Here is a 14,312-nt window from a genome sequence, read left to right on the forward strand (position 1 = left end):
TTTAGAAAATGGAGACAGGACGGGGAGGATGCTAGCAGTCAGGAACCCTTACATGGGGGACAGTTTCGCCACCTTGCGCAAACTGGCGGAAGATCTGGAACTACCAACAGGACAGGAACTCAGACACCACCAAATTAAACACTTTCCTGCAAGTGGATGGCAAGATACCCCAGGGCCCAAGATACCCTAGGGCCCAAGATACCCCAGGGCCTGCTAGAGGAACTAATAAACACAGACAGTAAGGAGAGGGGGCGGGGGAGGGGGAGAACTGTTGAAACATCTACGGAAAGTTACTGGCTGGAGAAAGACTTCCACTGGACGAAGCCAGACGAAAATGGGGGACGGAAGTGGGTTGGGGACTCTGGAGCGAAGCATTGAGCAGGGCCAACTCCACCTCCTCCGGCGCAAGGCTCAGTCTCATGCAGTTTAAAGTCGTTCACAGAACGCACTGAACCAGAACCCGGATGAACAGGTTTTTCCTGGAGGTGGAGGATAAATGTGAGCCATGCCAGGGAGGCCTGGCCAACCATGCCCAAATGTTCTGGGCCTGCCACAGACTTCGCCACAGTCAGGTTCTGGTTCGCCGGTTGTGGGGGGTGAGGGTGGAGCTGTGCATGAGAGTGGCAGTCCGGCGTATCGGACCAGCCAGAACTGGCTGGCAGACCTGTTGGAATTTCTCCACCTGGAGAAGATTAAGTTCACCATCTGAGGGCTTCCACACGGGAGCTATTCATCAGCCTGTCCCAAGACCTGTTCGAGGCCAATAGCGACTAGGGAAAAGGGGGAGAGCAGACAAGAATGCGTGCAACGAGGAGGAAAGAAAGGGGGAGAGAAGAGATGAGGAGGAAACCCAAGGGAGTCACAGAGAGAAAAATGGGGAAAAGGGAGGAGGGGATGGGGCAGGAAGCCCCCCCCCCTCCCCCGAACCCACAAAGTCATCATCAAAAATCGCAGAAAAGTGCAGAGCTCAGTAGTATGACACCCAGGGCGGAAGAGGGGACACCAGCGGGGGGTGTGCAGGGAGGGGAGGAAGTGTGGATGGGGAGAATGTATGCTAAAAAGTATGTAAATAGGAAACTGGTGGGCAGAATGGTAGCACAGTGGCTAGCACTGTGGCTTCACAGCGCCAGGATCCCAGGTTTGATTCCCCGCTGCCTGTGCGGAGTCTGCACATTCTCCCCGTGTCTGCGTGGGTTTCCTCCGGGTGCTCCGGTTTCCTCCCGCAGTCCAAAGACATGCTGGTTAGGTGGATTGGCCATGATAAATTGTCCTTAGTGTCCAAAAAGGTGAGGAGGGGTTATTGGGTTACGGGGATAGGGTGGAAGTGAGGGCTTAAGTGGGTCGGTGCAGACTCGATGGGCCACATCGCCTCCTTCTGCACTGTATGTTTGATGTAAATATCAAATACAATATATGTTAAATTGTTATTCTGTAAAAATTGAAAATTGTCAAGAAAAATATTTTTTAAACAAGGAATGAAATGAAATGAAAATGAAAATTGCTTATTGTCACGAGTAGGCTTCAATGAAGTTACTGTGAAAAGCCCCTAGTCGCCACATTCCGGCGCCTGTCCGGGGAGGCTGGTACGGGAATTGAACTGTGCTGCTGGCCTGCTTTAAAAGCCAGCGATTAGCCTTGTGAGCTAAACCAGCCCCTGGTTTACGATTTACGAAACCAGCCCCTGGAATCACGATTTGTTCACAGCACCAGAGTGAGCAGTGCTGAATGACTGAGCTTGGATGGAGACCACTCTGTTTCCTTCCTCAGGCGATGTTCCTTTAAAGATCCAGATCCAAAATACAGCAGCATCAAGTGGGAGCCATTCTCAAGAACATGAAGCAGATCTGTCACACCTGATCCTGTTGTGAAAGTTTAAGGATTCATTGCTGCCAGGGTCAGTACTGTATAAGGGGTTACGATGGAAACCATCCATGCACGGAGCCATCCATCAACTCCAGCAGCCCATCATCAGGAAAGGAAATACATGTCCTCTGGGAGAAATATGATTTCCATTTGTTTATCAGACATCAAGAGAATGTGTTTGCAAGTGATTCTGACTCATATTTTTCCTACTTATGCAGAGTGTCTAACGTCAGTTTATGAAGTAATGATGTAAATATGATTTGTGCTGCCAACAAAGCTCCCTGTTTGACTGAATTACCAGGCTCAGTTGAAATTAGTCGCTCATGCATCAAGTCTTCATGTACCATAAATATATCTTCAACTTCCTTGGTCAGCATAATGTAATTTCTTTTTTGCATACAGAGGCTGTAAAGATGGATTGCCCATATACGTGGCTCGACCAGAAACTGAACTGGACCAGCAATGTAAATACTGTGGCTACAAGAGCAGGTCAGAGGTTCAGAATTCTTTGGCAAGTAACACACCTCCTGACTCCCCAAAGTCTGTCCAACATCTATCTACAAGGCACAAGCCAGGAGCGTGATGGAATAATGAACACTTGGATGAGCGCAGCTCCAAAAACAATCAAGAAGCTCAACACCATCCAGGACAAAGCAGCCCACTGATTGCTCCCCCATCCACAAACATTCACTATCTTCACTACCGACGCACAATGGCAGCCCTGTGAACCATCGGCAAGAACTCACCATTGTTCCTCAGTTAGCACCTTCCAAACACATGGCCACGACTATCTGGAAGGACAAGGGCAGCAGATACCTGGGAACACCACCACCTGGAAGTTCCCTTTTAGCCTGACTTGGAAACATATTGCCGTTGCTTCATTGTCGCTGGGTCAAAATCCTGGAACTCCTTCCCTAACCCAGCACTGTGGGTGTTCCTACATCTCAGGGACTGCAGCGGTTCAAGAAGGCAGCTCAACATTACCTTCTCAAGGGTAATTAGGGATGGGCAATGAGTTCTGGCCGAGGCAGTAACGCTCACATGCCAGAACTGAATAAAAGAAAAGGTCACACACTGAGTCACTGGTCTTGACTGTACATTGAGTTACAATTAGTGTACTGTACAGGAGAGTTCACCATTCCTGATGTAATCATGGACTCAAGCCTCACGGTAGCATGGTGGTTAGCATCAATGCTTCACAGCTCCAGGGTCCCAGGTTCGATTCCCGGCTGGGTCACTGTCTGTGTGGAGTCTGCACGTCCTCCCTGTGTGTGCGTGGGTTTCCTCCGGGTGCTCCGGTTTCCTCCCACAGTCCAAAGATGTGCAGCTTAGGTGGATTGGCCATGCTAAATTGCCCGTAGTGTAAAGTTAATGGGGGGATTGTTGGGTTACGGGTATACGGGTTACGTGGGTTTAAAGTAGGGTGATCATTGTTCGGCACAACATCGAGGGCCGAAGGGCCTGTTCTGTGCTGTACTGTTCTATGTTCTATGTAAGCATTCACCAATCATCTTTTTCTGTATTTGGCAGAAATTCCTTAATGTTGCCCACCACAGCATGGTTGACCCAGTCCCAGTAGGAACCTGGGAGACAAAGCAATAGAGAGGATGTATGAGATTAGTGTGGTTGAAATTGTGTATATTGACTTCCAAAATGGTGTTTGATGAAGTATCACATATTAGGCTTATTCACAAAGCCTGTGTGACAAAAGGGAGAATTGTTTCACGGATACAAAAGGGACTGAAAGTAGAAAAAGCAGAATTCGGCAAGAGCTGGCGAACGTGGATTGGGAGCGGCTGCTTGAGGGTAAATCCACATTTGTTATGTGGGAATCTTTTAAAGACCATTTGATTCGAGTGCAGGACAGGTATGTCTCTGCGGACAGCACAGTGGCGCAGTGGGTTAGCCCTGCGGCCTCACGGCGCCGAGGTCCCAGGTTCAATCCTGGCTCTGGGTCACTGTTCATGTGGAGTTTGCACATTCCCCTCGTGTTTGCGTGGGTTTCACCCCCACAACCTAAAAATGTGCAAGCTAGGTGGATTGGCCACGCTAAATTGCCCCTTAATTGGAAAAAATAAATTGGGTACTCTAAATTTATTTTTTAAAAAGGTATGTGTCTGCGAAAATGAAGGACAGAAATGGCGGGATTAGGGAACCTTGGATGACAGGGGAAATTGTGAGACTAGTCAAAAAGAAAAAGAATGCATACATAAAATCCAGGCAACTAAAACAGACAAAGCTTTTGAAGAATATAGGGAAAGTAGCAATAAAGAACTGGCTTGGAACAGGAGACAGAGAGTAATAGTGGAAGGAAGTTTTTCAGAATGGAGATCTGAAACTAGTGGTCTTCCACAGGGATCAGTGCTGGGACCACTGTTGGTTGTAATATATATAAATGATCTGGAGGAAAATGTAGATTGTCCGATTAGCAAGTTTGCACATGACACTAAGGTAGGTGGAGTTGCAGATAGTGAAGGGGACTGTCAGTGAATACAGCAGAATATAGATCGATTGGAAGGCTGGGCAGACAAATGGCAGATGGAGTTCAATCCGGACAAATACAAGGTGATGCATTTTGGTGGATCAAATTCAGGTGTGAATTGTCCATGGCAGAACCCTTTGCAGCATTGATTATACAGAGGGATCTGGGTATTCAGGTCCATAGTTCCATGAAAATGGCAATCAGGTGGATAAGGTGGTCAGGAAGGCTTATGCATACTTAACTTCATCGGATGTGGCATTGACTACAACAGTTGGCAGATCATGTTACAGTCGTATAAAAAGTTTAGTCAGGCCACATTTGGAATATTGCAGTTCTGGGCACCACACTATCAGAAGGATGTGGATGCTTTGGAGAGAGTGCAAAGAAGGTTTACCAGGATGTTGCCTGGTCTGGAGACTCATAGCTGGTCAGCTATGAAGAGAGGTTGAATAAACTCAGATTATTTTTGTTGGAAAGACGAAGGCTGATTGAGGTCCACAAAATTACGAGAGGTGTAGACACGGTGAATAGTCAGAAGCTTTTTCCCACAAGTTGGCGCCCAGAAGTTCGACACTGACATGGCTCCTCATCCATTGGTTCTGGAGAAGGCTCTCTTCAGGGAGGAACGTCCGGAGGTGACTGGCGTCAATCTGGATGCTGCCCCGCCCAAGGTACCGCAGGGGTGCGGGGAGACGCTTTTGGACAGAAGGGGTTGCGCCCCAAGGCGTGTACATCCTGTAGTTCCTGCACTCCCCGTTATGCGCTCGCTTGGGACAATACTAATCGAATGGCCTGTTGAAAAGTCAATGTTGGCTCAGCTAACAACTTTCTCTGGGTGGCCGCATTGTTAATATCGCAAACCAAACGGTTGCCTAACATTTCTGACAAGGTCTCACCATAGTCACAGTACTCCGCAATCCTGCGTAGCCTGGTTGAAACTCTGCAAGGGATTCTCCTGGGGTTCTCTCAGCGGTATTAAACCGGTAACGCTGGACTATCGTGGACGGGGTTGGGTTAAAATGTTTCCCCACTAAGGTCACAAGTTCATCAAACGTCTTGGTGTCCGGCGCAGCTCCGAATCACCCCAAACGTATGCAGGTGGTGAGCAATATGGCCACCTGGCGCTCGTTTTCGGTGATGTTGTTTGCCTGGAAATAGTAACGCATCCGTTGTGGGTACCGGTTCCAACTTTCCAGCGCAGCATCAAAAACATCCAAACGTCCATACAGAGGCATGGTGTAACAGAAAAACAACTTCCAACCTGTATCCAACAAAAAATCCAGGGAGGTGGCTTCAGCAACGTAGACAGCTATTCACTTTAACCCTCATCGCCAGTTTTGTGAGGGCCACAAAGAATCCAGCACAAGTAGGATAGGAAGAAATAACATTTATTTACAATAACATATATACATATATATATACAACAGCAGCAGTAACTCCCTTGCTGCTCACTCCTCTCTAGCTGGTTCCAAACTGGCCAGCTCTATTTGTGCAAGGAATCTGCTAATGATTTCTCCGCCCCCCCCCTCATTGGGTAAACTCATACTCCCGAAGGATTGTGGGATTGCCGCTAGTCCCCAGCCAGTGGTAAGCAGGCAGGTTATAACAGTACCCAATTTTTTTTCCCAATTAAGGGGCAATTTAGCGTGGCCAATCCACCTACCCTGCACATCTTTGGGTTGTGGGGGTCAGACCCGTGCAGACACGGGGAGAATGTGCAAACTCCACACAGACAGTGACCCGGGGTTGGGGTCGAACCCGGGTCCTTGGCGCCGTGAGACAGCAGTGTTAACCACCGCGCCACCCTCCACCCTAAGGAAACATGATGCCACCCAAAAATCTGCAGCCAGTCATGTTTCCTGTGCTCACTGGCCTACATCAGCTACTGGTTAAGCAAGTTTTCATGTTCAAATTCTCATCCTTGTTCTCAAATCCCTCCTTGCCCTAACACTGCCATATCCTCCAGCCCCAAAATCCACAGAGATATTTGCACATTGGCCCCTTGTGCATTCCCAGTTGGGGGCTATTATCTTCAATTGCCTCGGCCCCTAATTCTGGGATTTTCACCCTCCAACTCTTGGCCCTTGACCTCCGTTTCCTCCTTTAAGCTGTTCCTTTTTTGACAAAGCGTTTCATCATCTGAACCGAATATTTCCTTCTGTGGCTCGGTCCCATACTTTTTTTGAGAATGATCCTGCTAAGCGCCTTGGGATGTTTCATTACTTCCGAAGTGCGATGGAAATGTAAGTTGTTTCAGTACTTTGGAAGCATTCTCATCGTCGTAATGTGTGCGAAATGCAGCAGCTAGGGGCTGGTTTAGCTCACTGGGCTAAATCGCTGGCTTTTAAAGCAGACCAAGGCAGGCCAGCAGCACGGTTTGATTCCCGTACCAGCCTCCCCGGACAGGCGCTGGAATGTGGCGACTAGGGGCTTTTCACAGTAACTTCATTGAAGCCTACTCGTGACAATAAGCGATTTTCATTTCATTTTCAATTCTTCCACCCAGCCGAAAGAACGGACGGGTCCTCGGTTTCATGTCCCATCTGAATAACGGCACTTTTAACACTGCAGCACTCTCACAGTCCTGGCACCAAGATTGCCAGCCTGGGTGATGACCACAAATCTCTACAGTGGGACTTGGGCCCACAACTTCCGATGATGGAGTGCTCCCTACTGAACCAGGCTGCCAAATAAAAACCCATATTTTTTCACTCCGTGACATTCTGTCATATTTTTTCACTCCGTGATATTTCCAGCGACGGAACAATCTCTCTCACTGGAGCGACAAATTTCATCACCCTTTCTGACAGGACTGGTGGAAGCGTCCGGGAAATGAAACAGAGTACAACTCAATCGTTGAACTAAAACCTGTGAAAATCAGTGTCCTCAATTTTCCAGCAATTCACAAGCAGGGCGGCTTTGCATTTTCCCAATACAGACAGGGAGCAGGTATAGTTCTTCTGTGCTGGCACACCTTCAGTTGGAAAGGAAAAGATTTGTACTTGTGCTTCCTGTCAGCTATTTTGGGGATTTCGGTTGACTTAATTTACCCAAAGGGGAAAGACTGCTATCTGACAGAGGAAGCATGTTTGTAAATGGCTTCACAGACACTCTAAACGGCAGTTCCCCCAGTCGCCTCTCCTGGACCACAAACATCTCGCTCTTCCCCATATTTAGGGGCAGCACGGTAGCATTGTGGATAGCACAATCGCTTCACAGCTCCAGGGTCCCAGGTTCGATTCCCGGCTGGGTCACTGTCTGTGCGGAGTCTGCACATCCTCCCCGTGTGTGTGGGTTTCCTCCGGGTGCTCCGGTTTCCTCCCACAGTCCAAAGATGTGCAGGCTAGGTGGATTGGCCATAATAAATTGCCCTTAGTGTCCAAAATTGCCCTTAGTGTTGGGTGGGGTTACTGGGTTATTGGGATAGAGTGGAAGTGTTGAACTTGGGTAGGGTGCTCTTTCCAAGAGCCGGTGCAGACTCGATGGGCTGAATAGCCTCCTTCTGCACTGTCAATTCTATGATCTATGATTGCATCTCCATAATCTAATCTCCCCAGCGAATCATTAATGAGTAATTGTAAAAGTACCAGAGGCCAGAACCAGTATTGCCAACTGAAACTACCGTGGTAAAAAAAAAATTATTCTTAACACACATCATGCATTTGCAGAGGCAAGCACATAGCTTCCATCAAAAGTATTCAATCGGAAATAACAGCTTTTTTGAGTCCTGCAGTTAGTGCTCTGTCATGAATCCTGATAGATGGACAGAGTGAATTAAATTCAGTGTCAAACGTCAGCGACTGACGGGCTGTGACTCCCTCAGCATTGCCAGCTCTGCCGGGAGATGTCTGTCCTGACAAGCCTTTTGACATTTGATGTATCAACAAAAGAAAAAGTCCATGCAAATGGGAAAGAGAAAATTCTTTCCATCTACACCTCACAACATGCAGCATGCGTTCAGATAGAAAGAAAAAACAGCCACCATGCTCAAGGACAAACAGCTTGTGTGATAAAGAAAATGAAGAAGATTTCAGACAGAGTGTGACGGGATTACACTGGGATATCAGAGTTGCCAATTCAAGGCTACCGCATGGTTATTAGGCCCCAGATACATTTTTCTGGTGCCTGCTACATATTCCCAGCTTCCCAAATCATAAGTCAAAAAATCCCAAGTATTGTTGAAATAAATCATTCTCATGGAATGACAGCCACTGGCAAGAATGGCTCCCGTTGCCCAATCCTGCTTCCACAAATTTAGCAATTTGTGAAGACTCAGGTCCTTAGACAGTCACGAGATAAATTACTTCTAGCACTGGCGGTTCAGGGAGAAATGTTCAACAAAATACCAAAGAATTCTTCAAACAAAGTTACAGATTACATTACAGATCAAAGGAAGTGGCAACCCCCAGACTTAAAACACAATTGGTTCCTGGAAACTGTGCCATAATTTGCAACATCATTAAGTCAGAACATCATCGGCGCCATTGGCGTTGGCGTGGTTGGTGCGGTGCCGGTCGGGGGCCGCTCTACCCGCCTCCACCCCCCGGCCGATTCTCGGCCCAAGCGGCCGTCGTGAAAAACCGGAATCCCGCCGGCGCCGTTCACACCTGCTCTCAGCCGGCGGGACCACGGCGTCGAAGGGTCCGGGGGCGGCCTGTGGCGGGGGGGGGGAAGAGAGAGTCATACCCCAGGGGGGGGCCTCCGATGTGACCTGGCCGCAATCGGGGCTCACCGATCGGCGGGCCAGCCTCTCTGGCTGGGAGCCTCCTTTCTTCCGCGCCGGCCCCTATAGCCCTGCGCCATGTTGCGTTGGGGCCGGCGCAGAGAAGGGAGCTACTGCGCACGTTGGAGTCAGTGCCACTGCGTATATGCGGACCCCGCAGCGCCCAGTTCACGCCAGGATCAGCAGCTGGAGTGGCTGTGGATCGCTCCAGTGCCGTGCTGGCCCCCTGTAGGGGCCAGAATTGCTGATTTGGAGGCCGTGTTGACGCCGCTGAGAAATGCGACGGCATTTCCGACGGCGTCAACACTTAGCCTCAGGATCACAGAATCCCGCCCGGGGTATTGGTTGCAGCAGTGGGGCATCATGGTAGCACAGTGGTTAACACTGTTGCTTCACAGCGCCAGGGTCCCTGGTTCAATTCCCGCTTGGGTCACTGTCTGTGCGGAATCTGCATGTTTCTTCCAGGTGCTCCGGTTTCCTCCCAAAAATCCCGAAAGACGTGCTGTTAGGTAATTTGCACATTCTGAATTCTCCCTCTGTGTACCCGAACAGGCGCTGGAGTGTGGCGACTAGAGGATTTTCACAGTAACTTCATTGCAGTGTTAATGTCAGCCTACTTGTGACACTAATAAATTATTTTTTTTACCACCAAAGTTTTGGTCTAATTTCCTGGTTTTCAAAAACTGTTTTCCATGTACTGGGCTCAATCTCAGCCTGGCAGCATACATGCTGGCAGGCCACAGCGACCATTCTCCGTAGCGATCTTCTGGCTCGGCATTGCGGACTGGTGAGTTAAGGGTGCAGAGGGCCTGGTTTTCAGTGGGAAACAACTTCCCCCGGCTCGACCAAACACCAAATTTATAAAGCATATTTATACAAGTGCAAAGGATGGGCTGGCGTGGTGTTTTAAAGTCGAAACTGATGTTGTAAATTTGAAACAGGGTGTCAATTTTAAAATGTTGTAACTTTAACGTCGTAAAGTCCAGGGCTGCCTGTACCAGGAAAAGTGGAAGCCCACGGATTGGGAGCAACACAGAGTCCAGCAAAGGAGGCCCATGTGAGGGAAATGTAGAGATCAATGCCAGCTTGCGGATAATAAAACGCAAACAGTAAACGCTTCTTCAGGTGCATGAACAGCAAAAGGTCAGCAAGTTAGTCCATTGCAGGCAGAGACAGGAGAATTTATAATGCAGAATATGGAAATGGCAGAGAAGCTAAAGTTACTTTGAGCGCGATCTACCTGCCCCGTTGCGCTTGAGTGAGATACAGCCAGTGGATTCCAGGGGCTTCCCAGCAGCCTTTCTACCTCATGGGATACACCCAAGTCATGTGAGGTGTTGCAATCAGTATCCTGCCCAAAAGGGGAGTGCCCAAACCTATTTAGGTGAGTTTACCCAGGGTGTACCAGCCTCCTGGGATCTACCAGTCTCCCCAGTGAGGCTGCAGTCGAACACCACTTGGGGTGGGGTCTCCCGGGCTATTGCTGGCCAGGGATAGTGCAGGGTGGCTCCTTGGCTCGACCCCTGAAACATGGGCACTTTGGCACTTCCAAGGTGCCCAGTTGGCACTGCTAGGGTACCAGTGCGAGGGTGCCTGGTTGGTCCTGCCAAGGGTCAGGGTCTGAGGGGGACCATGCCCATGAAAGGAGGGTGGAGAAGGGTATGAAGGATGGGGGTGTGCATGGCAGGTAAGTAGGGGCCCCTGGAAGGGTGGGGCGCCTGTAGGACCACCAGCGATAAGCCTCTAATGACAGGCTAGAGTACGTTCCTGCTGTAACCAGCTTTAAAAACAGACAATAGTCTGCCTGAGTGCACCACTAGGTGAGGGAAAGAGAATTGGAATTGAAATCAAAAAATTAATTGGATTGAAGATTGTTAAATCCTCTGTACCTGATGAGCTACATCTCAGAGTGTTGGAGGAGGGAGCTGTAGAATCACTGGATGCATTGGGAGTTATCTTTAAAAGTTCTATAGGTTCTGAAAGGTTGCTGCAGATTAGAAAGTAGCAAATGTAACCCCACTATTAAAGAAGGGAGGGAGAGAGAACACGAGGAGCTACTGACCTGCTGGTTTGGAAAATGTTAGAATTCGTTATAAAGGATGTGGCAACTAGACACCTGGAAAACCATGAGCTGACTGGGCAGAGACAGCATGGGCGGGATTATCCGTTGCCTGACACTGATAATGTAATCGGCGATTGGACGGAGAATCGACTCTGACGCTGAAATTTGGGTTGGAGCCTGTTTGACGCTGGTCAGCCATGCTCCGAAATGGCATAATCAAATCGTCTGCCGTTGCAGCGTCATCGGCGATTGGGCAGAGAATCGACTCCGAAATTGGGTCCGGCGTCTGTTTGACACCGGTCAGCCATGCTCTTCCCGTTCTGAAATGGTGTCATTGCGTCACCAATGGCCCTCCCGATGCGATGCTCCGCCCCACAGTCCGCAGCTGGGTTCCCGCATGGCTGAGACCACACGTGTCCCGGCCAATTACTGCCCCATCAGTCTACTCTTGATCATCGGTATTTATAGAAGGGGTCATCAACATTATCAAGTGGCATTTACTCAGCAATAACCTGTTCACGGCCACTCAGTTGGGGTTCCGCCAGGGTCACTCAGCTCCTGACCTCATTCCAACCTTGGTTCAAACATTTATTTTTTAAATTTAGAGTACCCAATTGATTTTTGTCAATTAAGGGGCAATTTAGCGTGGCCATTGCACCTACCCTGCACATCTTTGGGTTGTGGGGGTGAAACCCACGCAGACACGGGGAGAATGTGCAAACTCAACACGGACAGCGACCCAGGGCCAGGATCGAAGCCGCTGTGTTACCTACTGTGCCATCGTGCCGCACTCCACTCTCTTAATTTGAAGATAGTTAGCTTATTAATTCCATGAAATATCATTAACAGTTTGTATTTTTATAGCGCCTTCACAGGAGTGTAAAAAAGCAAAATTAGACAACCAGCAAACAAATGGAGATAGCGGGTCAAAAGAGGCAGATTTTGAGGAGCTGGGGAAAGAATGAAAGCAAGACGTAGAGCTGCAGGGAGAGACTTTCAGAGCTTGAGGCTCAGACAGCTGAAGGAATGGCCGCCGATGCTGGAACAATTAAAATTGGAGATGCTCAAGAGGCCATTTGAAAACAGGATGAAAATTTAAGATTGATGCATCGCCAGACCCAATGTAGATCAGCAAGCACAACAATGACGGGTGAATGAAATATGGCCTGAGTAAGATCACGGGCAGAGTATACAGGACTATACTAAAGAGTGCATTCTTTGATGTATATATAAATTATGAAGGAGTGTTGTGTTTATCATATCAATATAGGGTATGCTACTATATAATTGTGCTGTACATCGTCCATTGGTGGACAGATGTATATATACAAATTGCATGCCATCCTGTTCTTGTGATTTTCTCTCCATTTCCCTCCCATTCACAATGTGGGACTCCATTTGGCACTTCAGGGTGATGAGGAACCGTGATCCTGTCATCTAAACAGCTGATTGTTCTGGCAGGGACTGAGTCTCTGGTTGTTTGAGCTGAAGGCAGAATGTCAGTTCGGGATTTGTCACTCCCTCTCCGGTGCTGAGGATATAGTGGATTGAATGTGTGACCTGCCAATGGTGCTGCTTTGTGTCATCAGAAACTTTCCCACCATGAACACCACATTGTACTTGTACTCCATCGCCCTGACTAACATTGAGAATCACATACGAATATCCCCTGATAGGGCTCAGTATCAAACTCAAGCTGCTGTGAAGCACTTAGATATGTTTCACTGGGTGAAAAGTACACTAAATGTAGGTTATTGTGTGGCTGCTCGGAAAGGCACCATTTGGCTCAGTCTCCACCAGCACTTTTGAGTAGCAATTGCTCCTCCAGGAGTACATTGTCTCCTTCCCTCCTACAGTCCACTGATCTTATAACACTGCATAAACCTGACTTAAGGTATTGGCATTCACCCAACTGCATACAGCATCCGTCAGCCTTGGTCAGGCTCTGTTACTTGATGCAAGGCCCCCAAAGCGAAGATGCAGCAACAGGAAGATGTGGAAAGACTATATCTGATAGAAACCTGCCACTCACAGCCCACTTTGGGTGAAACTAGTAGGTTCCAATGGGTGTAATGTAGAATAGCTCAAGGCAGCTGACACAAAGGATTCCAAGTGTCAAGTGCGCAATGCTCCACAATCCACTTTAACTGCATCCTCACCATTTCAATTACAAAACTCAGTCATCTTCCTCAATCACTTCATTTACTGTCGCGAGTTCCTCTTCTTCTGAGTTGGACAATGAGACTCTGATACCAACTAGCCAGTTAAAATCACCAAGCTATTTAACCCACGTGATGGGGGAATAGCACAGTCCTGCCCCCATTCTGTGACGGCCCCGATCCCTGCCTCTGGTAACACAGAGGCACCCCAGCCCCTGCCCTGGTTAATGCAGCACAGACCAAGGTTTCAGCTTGAGATCTCCCATGATATCTGAGTGGCTGACAACATCCCACTGGGGCCACATATCACCAGAGCTGTCTGGGAACCTTAGCCTCAAGTGGAGAATATATACCAGCGGGGAGAATGGGGATGGATTTTTCACCTGCTTCAGTTTTGACTTCATTCTCAGCTGGCCTTGGGGATGGGGGTGTCAGAGGTGCCAGCTGGCACGGCAGCAGAGAGTCGGGAGGATGATGGGCTCAGAATGGTTCATTAGGGATGTGATCATTAAGCAGTGTTCAATACCTGACGACTTTCCCGAGAATCCTGCTGGGAAATACGTGTGTGTGTGTGTGTGTGTGCGTGTTGCCTCCCCTCTATGCCTTTAATGTCCTCCAGCCCACAACCCGCTTAAATCTCGGTGCTTCTCCAATTCTGGACTGATTTTAATCACAGCCATGACTTCAGCTACCTGGGCCCAATTTGTGGGAATTCTCTCCCTCAGCCGTTCTCCTCCTTTAACCGTACTTATTTGACCAAGTAGTCTGTCACACCCTGATATCAAAATGAAGCTGCCGTGAAGCACTTGGCTATGTTTTACTGGGTTAAAGGTACAAAATACATACAGGTTATTGTGTGGCTGCTGGGTGGACATTATTAAGCTTCTCTGTGGTCGAATATCAGGCTGAGACTTTTACATTACCTCACCTCACTCTTTGTAAAAGGTGAGCTGGCTGGTCATTCTCCTGCTTCCCTCGTGGGAGCAGCATTAGTGCAGCCATGACTCTGCTGACACAAGCCAC

Source organism: Scyliorhinus canicula, chromosome 26 (genome assembly GCF_902713615.1).
Source record: "Scyliorhinus canicula chromosome 26, sScyCan1.1, whole genome shotgun sequence".
In the NCBI taxonomy this organism is placed as follows: domain Eukaryota; kingdom Metazoa; phylum Chordata; class Chondrichthyes; order Carcharhiniformes; family Scyliorhinidae; genus Scyliorhinus; species Scyliorhinus canicula.